Raw genomic sequence first — 13593 nt, forward strand, 5'->3', positions numbered from 1 at the left:
TAGGTTGTCTTTTCATTTTGTTGATGGTTTCCTTTGCTGTGCAAAAGCTTTTAAGTTTTATTAGGTCCCATTTGTTTATTCTTGTTTTTATCTCCTTTGCTTTAGGAGAGGAAAGCAAATATTGAAAAAATATTGCTACAATTTATGTCAAAGAGTGTTCTGCCTACGTTTTCCTCTAGGAGTTTCATAGTATCCAGTCTTACATTTAAGTCTCTAATTCATTTTGAGTTTATTTTTGTATATGGTGTTAGAGAATGTTCTAATTTCACTCTTTTACATGTAGCTGTCCAGTTTTCCCAGCACCACTTACTTGAAGAGACTGTCTTTTCTCCATTGTATATCCTTGCCTCCTTTGTTTTAGATTAATTGACCACAAGTGCGTGGGTTTATTTTTGGGCTATTCTGTTCCATTGATCTATGTGTCTGTTTTTGTGCCAGGACCATACTGTTTTGATTACTGTAGCTTTCTAGCATAGCCTGAAATCAGAGAGTGTGATTTCTCCAACTCTGTTCTTCTTTCTCAAGATTGTTTTGGCTATTCAGGGTCTTCTGTGTTTCCATACAAATTTTAAAATTATTTGTTCTAGTTCTGTGAAAAATGCCATTGGTATTTTGATAGGGATTGCACTGAATCTGTAGGTTGCCTTGGGTAGTATGGTCATTTTCATAATATTAATTCTTCCAGTTAATTCTTCCAACATGGTATATCTTTCCATCTCTTTGTGTTGTCTTCAGTTTCTTTCATCAGTGTCTTACAGTTTACCAAGCATTATTCCTAGGTATTTTATTCTTTCTGATGTGATAGTAAATGGAATTGTTTCCTTTATTTCTCTCTCTGATAGTTCATTGTTAGTGTATAGAAATGCAGCCTGGAGAGAGGGGGAAGATGACAGAAGAGTAAGACGCAGAGATGACCTTCCTCCCCACAGATACACCAGAAATACATCTACACGAGGAACAACTCCTACAGAACACCTACTGAATGCTGGCAGAAGACCTCACACGTCCCAAAAGGCAAGAAACTCCCCACGTACCTGGGTAGGGCAAAAGAAAAAAGAATAAACAGAGACAGAAGAATAGGGACGGGACCTGCACCAGTGCGAGGGAGCAGTGAAGGAGGAAAGGTTTCCACACACTAGGAAGCCCCTTCGCGGGCAGAGACTGCAGGTGGCGGGAGCGGGGGGAAGCTTCAGAGCCGTGGAGGAGAGCACAGCAACAGGGGTGCAGAGGGCAAAGCGGAGAGATTCCCGCACAGAGGATCGGTGCCGACCCGCACTCACCAGCCCGAGAGGCTTGTCTGCTCACCTGCCAGGGCAGGCGGGGCTGGGGGCTGAGGCTCGGGCTTTGGTCGGAGCGCAGGGAGAGGGCTGGGGTTGGCGGCCTGAACACAGCCTGCAGGGGGTTAGTGCCCCACGGCTAGCCGGGAGGGAGTCCGGAGAAAAGTCTGGACCTGCCGAAGAGGCAAGAGACTTTTTTTTCCCTCTTTGTTTCCTGGTGCATGAGGAGAGGGGATTAAGAGCACTGCTTAAAGGAGCTCCAGAGACGGGCGTGAGCCGCGGCTAACAGCATGGACCCCAGAGACGGGCATGAGATGCTAAGGCTGCTGCTGCTGCCACCAAGAAGCCTCTGGGCGAGCACAGGTCACTATCCACACCTCCCCTCCCGAGAGCCTGTGCAGCCTGCCACTGCCAGGGTCTCGTGATCCAGGGACAACTTCCCCGGGAGAACGCACGGCGCGCCTCAGGCTGGTGCAACGTCCTGCCAGCCTCTGCCGCCGCAGGCTCGCCCGGCATCCGCACCCCTCCCTCCACCGGGCCTGAGTGCGCCAGAGCCCCCAAGTCAACTGCTCCTTTAACCCCGTCCTGTCTGAGCGAAGAATAGATGCCCTCCAGCGACCTACACGCAGAGGCGGGGCCAAATCCAAAGCTGAACCCCGGGAGCTGTGCGAACAAAGAAGACAAAGGGAAATCTCTCCCAGCAGCCTCAGGAGCAGCAGATTAAATCTCCACAATCAACTTGATGTACCCTGCATCTGTGGAATACCTGAATAGACAACGAATCATCCCAAATTGAGGAGGTGGACTTTGAGAGCAAGATTTATTATTTTTTCCCCTTTTCCTCTTTTTGTGAGTGTCTATGTGTATTCTTCTGTGTGAGATTTTGTCTGTATAGCTTTGCTTTCACCATTTGTCCTAGGGTTCTATCTGTCCGTTTTTTTTTGTTTGTTTTTTTACTTAAAAATTTTTTTCTTCTTATTTTAATAACTTTATTTTATTTTATCTTACTTTATTTTATTTTATCTTCCTCCTCCCTCCCTCCCTCCCTCCCTCCCTCCCTCCCTCCCTCTCTCTCTCTCTCTCCCCCTCTCTCTCTCTCTCTCTCTCCTCTCTCTCTCTCTCTCTCTCTCTCTCTCTCTCTCTTTCTACTTTTTCTCCCTTTTATACTGACCCGTGTGGATGAAAGGCTCTTGGTATTGCAGCCAGGAGTCAGTGCTGTGCCTCTGAGGTGGGAGAGCCAACTTCAGGACACTGGTCCACAAGAGACCTCCCAGCTCCACATAGTATCAAATGGCGAAAATCTTCCAGAGATCTCCATCTCAACACCAGCACCCAGCTTCACTCAACGACCAGCAAGCTACAGTGCTGGACACCCTATGCCAAACAACTAGCAAGACAGGAACACAACCCCACCCATTAGCAGAGAGGCTGCCTAAAAGCATAATAAGGCCACAGACACCCCAAAACACACCATCAGACGTGGACCTGCCCACCAGAAAGACAAGATCCAGCCTCATCCACCAGAACACAGGCACTAGTCCCCTCCACCAGGAAGCCTACACAACCCACTGAACCAGCTTTGGCCACTGGGGACAAACACCAAAAACAACAGGAACTACGAACCTGCAGCCTGCAAAAAGGAGACCCCAAACATAGTAAGATAAGCAAAATGAGAAGACAGAAAAACACACAGCAGATGAAGAAGCAATATAAAAACCCACCAGACCTAACAAATGAAGAGGAAATAGGCAGTCTACCCGAAAAAGAATTCAGAATAATGATAGTAAAGATGATCCAAAATCTTGGAAACAGAATAGACAAAATGCAAGAAACAGTTAACAAGGACCTAGAAGAAATGAAGATGAAACAAACAATGGTGAACAACACAATAAATGAAATGAAAAATACTCTAGATGGGATCAATAGCAGAATAACTGAGGCAGAAGAATGGATAAATGACCTGGAAGATAAAATAGTGGAAATAACTACTGCAGAGCAGAATAAAGAAAAAAGAGTGAAAAGACTGAGGACAGTCTGAGAGACCTCTGGGACAACATTAACTGCACCAACATTTGAATTATAGGGGTCCCAGAAGAAGAAGAGAAAAAGAAAGGGACTGAGAAAATATTTGAAGAGATTATAGTTGAAAACTTCCCTAATATGGGAAAGGAAATAGTTAATCAAGTCCAGGAAGCACAGAGAGTCCCATACAGGATAAATCCAAGGAGAAACAAGCCAAGACACATATTAATCAAACTGTCAAAAATTAAATACAAAGAAAACATATTAAAAGCAGCAAGGGAAAAACAACAAATAACACACAAGGGAATACCCATAAGGCTAACAGCAGATCTTTCAGCAGAAACTCTTCAAGCCAGAAGGGACTGGCAGGACATATTTAAAGTGATGAAGGAGAAAAACCTGCAACCAAGATTACTCTACCCAGCAAGGATCCCATTCAGATTTGATGGAGAAATTAAAACCTTTACAGACAAGCAAAAGCTGAGAGAGTTCAGCACCACCAAACCAGCTTTACAACAAATGCTAAAGGAACTTCTCTAGGCAAGAAACACAAGAGAAGGAAAAGACTTACAATAACAAACCCAAAGCAATTAAGAAAATGGGAATAGGAACATACGTATTGATAATTACCTTAAATGTAAATGGATTAAATGCTCCCACCAAAAGACACAGACTGGCTGAATGGATACAAAAACAAGACCCATATACATGCTGTCTACAAGAGACCCACTTCAGACCTAGAGACACATACAGACTGAAAGTAAGGGGATGGAAAAAGATATTCCATGCAAATGGAAACCAAAAGAAAGCTGGAGTAGCAATTCTCATATCACACAAAATAGACTTTAAAATAAAGACTATTACAAGAGACAAAGAAGGACACTACATAATGATCAAGGGATCAATCCAAGAAAAAGATATAACAATTGTAAACATTTATGCACCCAACATAGGAGCACCTCAATACATAAGGCAAATACTAACAGCCATTAAAGGGGAAATCGACAGTAACACATTCATATTAGGGGACTTTAACACCCCACTTTCACCAATGGACAGATCATCCAAAATGAAAATAAATAAGGAACCACAAGCTTTAAATGATACATTAAACAAGATGGACTTAATTGATATTTATAGGACATTCCATCCAAAAACAACAGAATACACATTTTTCTCAAATGCTCATGGAACATTCTCCAGGATAGATCATATCTTGGGTCACAAATCAAGCCTTGGTAAATTTAAGAAAATTGAAATTGTATCAAGTATCTTTTCTGACCACAATGCTATGAGACTAGATATCAATTACAGGAAAAGATCTTTAAAATATACAAACACATGGAGGCTAAACAATACACTACTTAATAACGAAGTGATCACTGAAGAAATCAAAGAGGAAATCAAAAAATACCTAGAAACAAATGACAATGGAGACATGACAACCCAAAACCTATGGGATGCAGCAAAAGCAGTTCTAAGAGGGAAGTTTATAGCAATACAATCCTACCTTAAGAAACAGGAAACATCTCGAATAAACAACCTAAACTTGCACCTAAAGAAATTAGAAAAAGAAGAACAAAAAAACCCCAAAGTTAGCAGAAGGAAAGAAATCATAAAGATCAGAGCAGAAATAAATGAAAAAGAAATGAAGGAAACAATAGCAAAGATCAATAAAACTAAAAGCTGGTTCTTTAAGAAGATAAACAAAATTGATAAACCATTAGCCAGACTCATCAAGAAAAAAAGGGAGAAGACGCAAATCAATAGAATTAGAAATGAAAAACGAGAAGTAACAACTGACACTGCAGAAATACAAAAGATCATGAGAGATTACTACAAGCAACTCTATGCCAATAAAATGGACAACCTGGAAGAAATGGACAAATTCTTAGAAATGCACAACCTGCCAAGACTGAATCAGGAAGAAATAGAAAATATGAACAGACCAATCACAAGCCCTGAAATGGAAACTGTGATTAAAAATCTTCCAACAAACAAAAGTCCAGAACCAGATGGCTTCACAGGCGAATTCTATCAAACATTTAGAGAAGAGCTAACACCTATCCTTCTCAAACTCTTCTAAAATATAGCAGAGGGAGGAACACTCCCAAACTCATTGTACGAGGTCACTATCACCCTGATACCAAAACTAGACAAGGAAGTCACAAAGAAAGAAAACTACAGGCCAATATCACTGATGAACATAGATGCAAAAATCCTCAACAAATTACTAGCAAACAGAATCCAACAGCACATTAAAAGGATCATACACCATGATCAAGTGGGGTTTATTCCAGGAATGCAAGGATTCTTCAATATATGCAAATCAATCAACGTGATACACCATATTAACAAATTGAAGGAGAAAAACCATATGATCATCTCAATAGATGCAGAGAAAGCTTTTGACAAAATTCAACACCCATTTATGATAAAAACCCTGCAGAAAGTAGGCACAGAGGGAACTTTCCTCAACATAATAAAGGCCATATATGAAAAACCCACAGCCAACATCGTCCTCAATGGTGAAAAACTGAAAGCATTTCCACTAAGATCAGGAACAAGACAAGGTTATCCACTCTCACCACTCTTATTCAACCTAGTTTTGGAAGTTTTAGCCACAGCAATCAGAGAAGAAAAGGAAATAAAAGGAATCCAAATCGGAAAAGAAGAAGTAAAGCTGTCACTCTTTGCAGATGACATGATACTATACATAGAGAATCCTAAAGATGCTACCAGAAACCTACTAGAGCTAATCAATGAATTTGGTAAAGTAGCAGGATAAAAAATGAATGCACAGAAATCTCTGGCATTCCTATACACTAATGATGAAAAATCTGAAAGTGAAATCAAGAAAACACTCCTATTTACCACTGCCACAAAAAGAATAAAATATCTAGGAATAAACCTACCTAAGGAGACAAAAGACCTGTATGCAGAAAATTATAAGACACTGATAAAAGAAATTAAAGATGATACAAATAGATGGAGAGATATACCATGTTCTTGGATTGGAAGAATCAACATTATGAAAATGACTCTACTACCCAAAGCAATCTACAGATTCAATGCAATCCCTATCAAACTACCACTGGAATTTTTCACAGACCTAGAACAAAAAAATTCACAATTTGTATGGAAACACAAAAGACCCCGAATAGCCAAAGTAATCTTGAGAACAAAAAACGGAGCTGGAGGAATCAGGCTCCCTTACTTCAGACTATAGTACAAAGCTACAGTAATTAAGACAGTATGGTACTGGCACAAAAACAGAAATATAGATCAATGGAACAGGATAGAAAGCCCAGAGATAAACCCACGCACATATGGTCACCTTATCTTTGATAAAGGAGGCAGGAATGTACAATGGAGAAAGGACAGCCTCTTCAATAAGTGGTGCTGGGAAAACTGGACAGGTGCATGTAAAAGTATGAGATTAGAACACTCCCTAACACCATACACAAAAATAAGCTCAAAAGGGTTTAAAGACCTAAATGTAAGGCCAGAAACTGTCAAACTCTTAGAGGAAAACATAGGCAGAACACTTTATGACATAAATCACAGCAAGATCCTTTTTGACCCTCCTCCTAGAGAAATGGAAATAAAAACAAAAATAAATAAATGGGACCTAATGAAACTTCAAAGCTTTTGCACAGCAAAGGAAACCATAAACAAGACCAAAAGACAACCCTCAGAATGGGAGAAAATATTTGCAAATGAAGCAACTGACAAAGGATTCATCTCCAAAATTTACAAGCAGCTCTTGCAGCTCAATAACAAAAAAACAAACAACCCAATCCAAAAATGGGCATAAGACCTAAATAGACATTTCTCCAAAGAAGATATACAGATTGCCAACAAACACATGAAAGAATGCTCAACATCATTAATCATTAGAGAAATGCAAATCAAAACTACAATGAGATATCACCTCACACCAGTCAGAATGGGCATCATCAAAAAATCTAGAAACAATAAATGCTGGAGAGGGTGTGGAGAAAAGGGAACACTCTTGCACTGCTGGTGGGAATGTGAATTGGTACAGCCACTATGGAGAACAGTATGGAGGTTCCTTAAAAAACTACAAATAGAACTACCATATGACCCAGCAATCCCACTACCGGGCATATACCCTGAGAAAACCATAATTCAAAAAGAGTCATGTACCAAAATGTTCATTGCAGCTCTATTTACAATAGCCAGGAGATGGAAACAACCTAAGTGTCCATCATCGGATGAATGGATAAAGAAGATGTGCCACATATATACAATGGAATATTACTCAGCCATAAAAAGAAACGAAATTGATTTATTTGTAGTGAGGTGGATGGACCTAGAGTCTGTCATACAGAGTGAAGTAAGTCAGAAAGAGAAAGCAAATACCATATGCTAACACATATATATGGAATCTAAGAAAAAAAATGTCATGAAGAACCTAGGTGTAAGACGGGAATAAAGGCACAGACCTCCTAGAGAATGGACTTGAGGATATGGGGAGGGGGAAGGGTAAGCTGTGACAAAGTGAGAGAGTGGCATGGACATACATACACTACCAAATGTAAAATAGATAGCTAGTGGGAAGCAGCCGCGTAGCACAGGGAGATCAGCTCGGTGCTTTGTGACCACCTGGATGGGTGGGATAGGGAGGGTGGGAGGGAGGGAGATGCAAGAGGGAGGAGATATGGGAACATATGTATATGTATAACTGATTCACTTTGTTATAAAGCAGAAACTAACACACCATTGTAAAGCAATTATACTCCAATAAAGATGTAAAAAAAAAAAAAAAAGAAAGGCAACCTGGTCATTCTTGATTGGATGTCAACCATGTGAATTTTACCTTGTTGGATGCAGAATATTTGTGCATTCCTTAAGTATTTTTGAGGCGCTGTTTAATTACTTAGAAACAGTTTGATCCTTTCAACGTTTGCTTTTAAGCTTTGCAGGGCTGGGGTTAGAGGCAAAAGTGGACTTTAGTCTAGGGCTAATTTGCACCATTACTAATTTTGCCCCACTGCTAAGGCAATACCCTTCTAAGTACGCTATGTGATGCCTCATGTATTATGACATTTCCCCATTATTCCCAGCCCTGTGTGAGCTATAGAGAGTACTCTTCCTGCTCCTGTTCAGTGCTTCTTTCCTTGGCCTCCAGTCGTTTCCTCACACACGTGCTTTGATCAGCTGAGGAGTCCAAGCAGTCTTCAGCAGATCTCCAGTGCTCTCTCTGTGTGCAGCCCTCTCCTCTCTGGTACTCTGCCCATGAATTCTGGCTGCCTTGGTCTCCTCAAATTTTCAACTCTGTTTCCTCTTAGGAAGACTCTTAGGTTCTGTTTGGGTTCTTCGTCCCTGTGCTGTGGTCTGGAAATCTCATTTGTTTCCCTTCTTTCAAAGACCAGGGTCCTGGGCTACCTATTGTTCAATGTCTGAAGAAACTTTTTTTTTTTTCATATATTTTGTCTAGTTTTCAGTTGTTTCTCCTCCTTTCTTCACTTTTTCCCTATCTGGGAAAAGTCTATCTGGTCTAGACTTCACCTTGCTTAACTATTCAGTTTAGCTGGCCCAATAATCTTTCCATTGCACCCAAACCAAATCTCTCATTCCTGCTCAACCCTCTCTAGAGAGCCTGAGCTCCAGACTTGTGTATGCAGCTGACATCTCCACTTTGACATCCTATAGTTACCTGAAACTCAGGCTGCCTCACACAGAGTTCATTTTCACCACCCTTACACGTGTACAACCTCCTCCTGTATTCCCTACCTTAATGAACGGTACCACTTTTCACCCAGCTGCCCAAGCTGGAGACCTGAGAGAACTCCTTGATCCGTGCTTCTCTCTTATTTCATTTAATTAAATACCATGTCCTTTTAATTTCGTCTTCTACATGGATCTCAAGTCCACTGACTTTTCTCCATTTCTACCATTCTTGATTAAGCCAGCTTCACTTCTCACCTCAGTTACTATTAACAGCCTCCTACCAGGTTTCCCTGCGTCCTGTCTTGTCCCTTTCTAATGGATTCTCCACGATGTAACTAGAGCAATCTTCCTATAAGATAAATATGATTATGTCATAACTCTGCTTAAAACATTCAAACGGCCTCTACTGTTCTCAGAATAAATGCCAGTCTCTTAGCTTACAAGGGCCTTCATGATCTGGCCTACAGTGACCACCCTAAGTTCACCCTTTGACTCCCTGCCTCACCCGACCCTGCCCCTGCCATGTTCTATGCTCCAGCCAGACTGAGCTATGTTATGTTCCTCCAAAGTACCTTATCACTTCCAGGCCTTCATGCCTGCTCTTCCCTTCATGTAAAGTACCATTCCCAACCCCTTTTCACATTGGTTATTTCCTACACATGGCCCCTAAATGACCCACAGTCACCTCAAACTCAAAATGCTATAAATCAGACTTATCTTCACCCCGTTCCCTGCCCTCCCCACAGCCTGTTTTGTTTCTTTGGTAACGGCATCACCATTCAGTCCCCCAAGAATGAAGTTTTTAGTGTGCCCTATTTCTCTCATTTCTAAATACAGATCCTCCCTCTACCATGGTCACTGCTTCTGCTGGAGTCTTCACTGTTGCTGAGGCCATGCAGCAACCACGTAATCTGTCTCTACCTGTCCCCCCGGTCCCATCTTCTGCCACCCCTTTCAGGCAGCCTTCATGCCCGAGACCTACTGCAGATGATGTTCCCTCAATCTATAATGCTCTCACTCCCCTTGTTAACTTGGTAAATTCCCACTCGTCCTTCAAGATATAGCTGTCACCAAAGCTAAAAGTAACAGACATTGTTGTAGTGCCATAAGGACCTTCATGATTCGGCCTTTACCTACCTTTCCGGCTCTATCTTGTACTGTCTTCTCTCTTGGGCACTGTGCTCTGGCCATTCTGGCCGTCTCTCAGTTCCTTCAATGAGCCATGAATTCTCTCAACATACGCCTTTTTCTTAGAAGCAGTTTTTTCTGCCTGAAACATGTCCTCCTCTCTTTATGTGGTTAGTTCCTGCTCATTTTTAAGGCCCTAGTTCAAATGTACTCTTTTGGAAGAGCATGCCTTGACCCTCCTGTCTGGCTTGTGCCCCTCCTACATGCTCCTTTCACACAGTGTCTTACTTGCCCTCATAGCAATTACTCTATTATACAAATGTAATTATACATTTAGCAGACTATTTGACTGGTGGCTCTCCTCCACAGACTAAAAGTTCTAAGGCTTCGTCACCTAACACTGTGCTTGGCATGATACATGAGTGATGAATGACAACCCCTACTCTGATCTAAACTGTTAGCCTAAGTGTCCCCTTATCTGTGCTCTCCACCAAACTTGTAGAACTTAATGCAGTGCTGCTTATTTGCTCAGGAGTCTGTAGTGCACATCTGTTGTTTCTGTCCTCTTTTAGAAAGAAGCCCCTTGAATTTCTTTCAGGGAACTACCCTTCTCCCATTGCAGACAAGTGGTCAGACTATCAATGGGATGTGCCTTTCCAAAGTGTGGATACTTGACAAAAGCTAGGTTGGTTGGACTCTTTCTCTTGCAAGCTGAGTGACACCAGGGAGAAAAACAGCATGCTGAAGAGATGGAACAGTTGCTTCAGTCTAGATTCCCGGCACTGCCCTTAATGTGTTTTCTGAGGGCCGGTGGTTTGGTTTTTCATTTGATTCTGTGGGTTCCCATGTCCTTCTGGTAAATTTCTTTTCCTTTTAAGTCAGTCAGGGTCAGTTTCTGTTGCTTACAATAAATAATCCTAACTGTATGTACCTGTATCTCTAGCACCTAATACAGGGTCTGGCATAGTTGGTGCTCCATACATATGCTGAATGAATGGAAGAATGAACGTGACCAAATGACCAAGAGAATCTAGTGAGGAGCCCTAAGACCTGATTCTTTGTCTTCCTCCACCTCTTGCTGCCTCTCCCAGCCACTAGCCCAACCACCTTTTAAGGTGGTGCTTCTCTTGCTCTGGGCATTCTTGGTTCCCAGCCCATCCAGCTGATTACATCAAAGTCACCTGCCTATGGAGAGCCTGCCCTGGCTCTTCTTAGGCACTCTTCCTTAATTTCAGTTTCTGGCTTTTACTTTGGGGTTCCTTTTTGATGACTCCAAATTTGTCAGGGTAATTTTCTCCTGTCATTTATAAAAGCCTAAAATTTAACCTTCTCCACAAAGACTTCTGGAGGCTCCTGAGTAACACATTACTGCCCCATCTCCAACCCAGCCAGGGATCTTATCTGACAAGCATTCTATTCTCACATTCACAAGCGGTTACTGAATATGCCACATATTCCTAAGATGTTACTGTGCACAGTCCCTCACAGAGTTCTCTGACTAGCAGGAAAGCTTAAGTATAATCTTTAGGAAATATAAACCAGAATAGAAAGCGATCAGGAAGTCATAGGCATAATGCTCTGGATATACAGCAGCAGAGCTTCTTACTGTTGGGTTTGGGCAAGGTTGCAGATCCCAGAGCATCTCACTGTATACAAATGTGTTCTTGAAGTAGCATGTGAGTTCAGCTTATACAATGGAAATGTTACTTTGCGTGTACCAACTCTACAGGGACAATTCATCTCTGGGGAAGCTGGCAGTAAAGCCCAGGTCTCACCGGCAGTCCACTCACCGCAAATCTGTAATAAGAAAGGCCCTGGATACACAAAAATAAACTCAAAATGGATTAAAGACCTAAATGTAAGACCAGACACTATTAAAACACTTAAGAGGAAAACATAGGCAGAACACTCTTTGACATAAACCACAGGAACATCTTTTTAAACCACCTCCTAGCATAAGGAAAATTAAAACAAAAATAAACAAATGGGGGACAATCCTGCAGCCTGTGGAATGAAAACCACATTCACAGATAGCCAGAATGAAAAGGCAGAGGACTATATACCAGATGAAGGAACAAGATAAAACCCCAGAAAAACAACTAAATGAAGTGGAGATAGGCAACCTCTCAAAAAAGAATTCAGAATAATGATAAGGAAGATGATCCAGGACCTCAGAAAAAGAATGGAGGCAAAAATTGAGAAGATGCAAGAAATGTTTAACAAAGACCTAGAAGAAAAAGAACAAACACCTAGAAGAATTAAAGAACAAACAAACAGAGATGAACAATACAATCACTGAAATGAAAACTACATTAGAAGGAATCAATAGCAGAATAACTGAGGCAGAAAAACAGATAAGTGATCTGAAAGACAGAATGGTGGAATTCACTGCCATGGAACAGAATAAAGAAAAAGGAATGAAAAGAAATGAAGACAGCCTAAGAGACCTCTGGGACAACATTAAACGCAACGACATTCACATTTTAGGGGTACCAGAAGGAGAAGAGAGAGAGACAAAGGACCCAAGAAAATATTTGAAGACATTATAGTTGAAAACTTCCCTAACATGGGAAAGGAAATAGCCACCCAAGTCCAGGAAGTGCAGAGAGTCCCAGGCAGGATAAACCCAAGGAGAAACACGCCAAGACACACAGTAATCAAATTGACAAAAATTAAAGACAAAGAAAAATTATTGAAAGCAACAAGGGAAAAACAACAAATAACATATAAGGGAACTCCCACAAGGTTAACAGCTGATTTTTCAGCAGAAACTCTATAAGCCAGAAGGGAGTGGCACGATATATTTAAAGTGATAAAAGGGAAGAACCTACAACCAAGATTACTCTACCCGGCAAGGATCTCATTCACATTTGACAGAGAAATCAAAATCTTTACAGACAAGCAAAAGCTAAGAGAATTCAGCACCACCAAACCAGCTCTACAACAAATGCTAAAGAAACTTCTCTAAGTGGGAAACACAAGAGAAGAAAAGGACCTACAAAAACAAACCCAAAACAATTAAGAAAATGGCCATAGGAACATACATATTAATAATTACCTTAATTATGAATGGATTAAATGCTCCAACCAAAAGACACAAGCTCACTGAATGGATACAAAAACAAGACCCATATATATGCTGTCTACAAGAGACCCACTTCAGATCTAGGGACACATACAGACTGAAAGTGAGGGGATGGAAAAAGATATTCCATGCAAATGGAAATCAAAAGAAAGCTGGAGTAGCAATACTCATATCAGATAAAATAGACTTTAAAATAAAGAATGTTACAAGAGACAAGGAAGGACACTACATAATGATCAAGGGATCAATCCAAGAAGAAGATATAACAATTATAAATATATATGCACCCAACATAGGAGCACCTCAATACGTAAGGCAAATGCTAACAGCTATAAAAGAGGAAATTGACAGTAACACAGTAATAGTGGGGGGCTTTAACACCTC

At 41.2% G+C, this 13593-nt stretch overlaps 1 protein-coding gene across 3 annotated transcripts in view; it reads right to left on the reverse strand.

Moving 5' to 3' along the window:
* Positions 1-13593, reverse strand: part of ST3GAL3 (ST3 beta-galactoside alpha-2,3-sialyltransferase 3) — a 236808-nt gene that overhangs the window by 105655 nt on the left and 117560 nt on the right. The gene's annotated exons all lie outside the window — the stretch shown is intronic.

The sequence above is a fragment of the Orcinus orca genome, chromosome 1 (assembly GCF_937001465.1).
Source record: "Orcinus orca chromosome 1, mOrcOrc1.1, whole genome shotgun sequence".
Lineage (NCBI taxonomy): Eukaryota > Metazoa > Chordata > Mammalia > Artiodactyla > Delphinidae > Orcinus > Orcinus orca.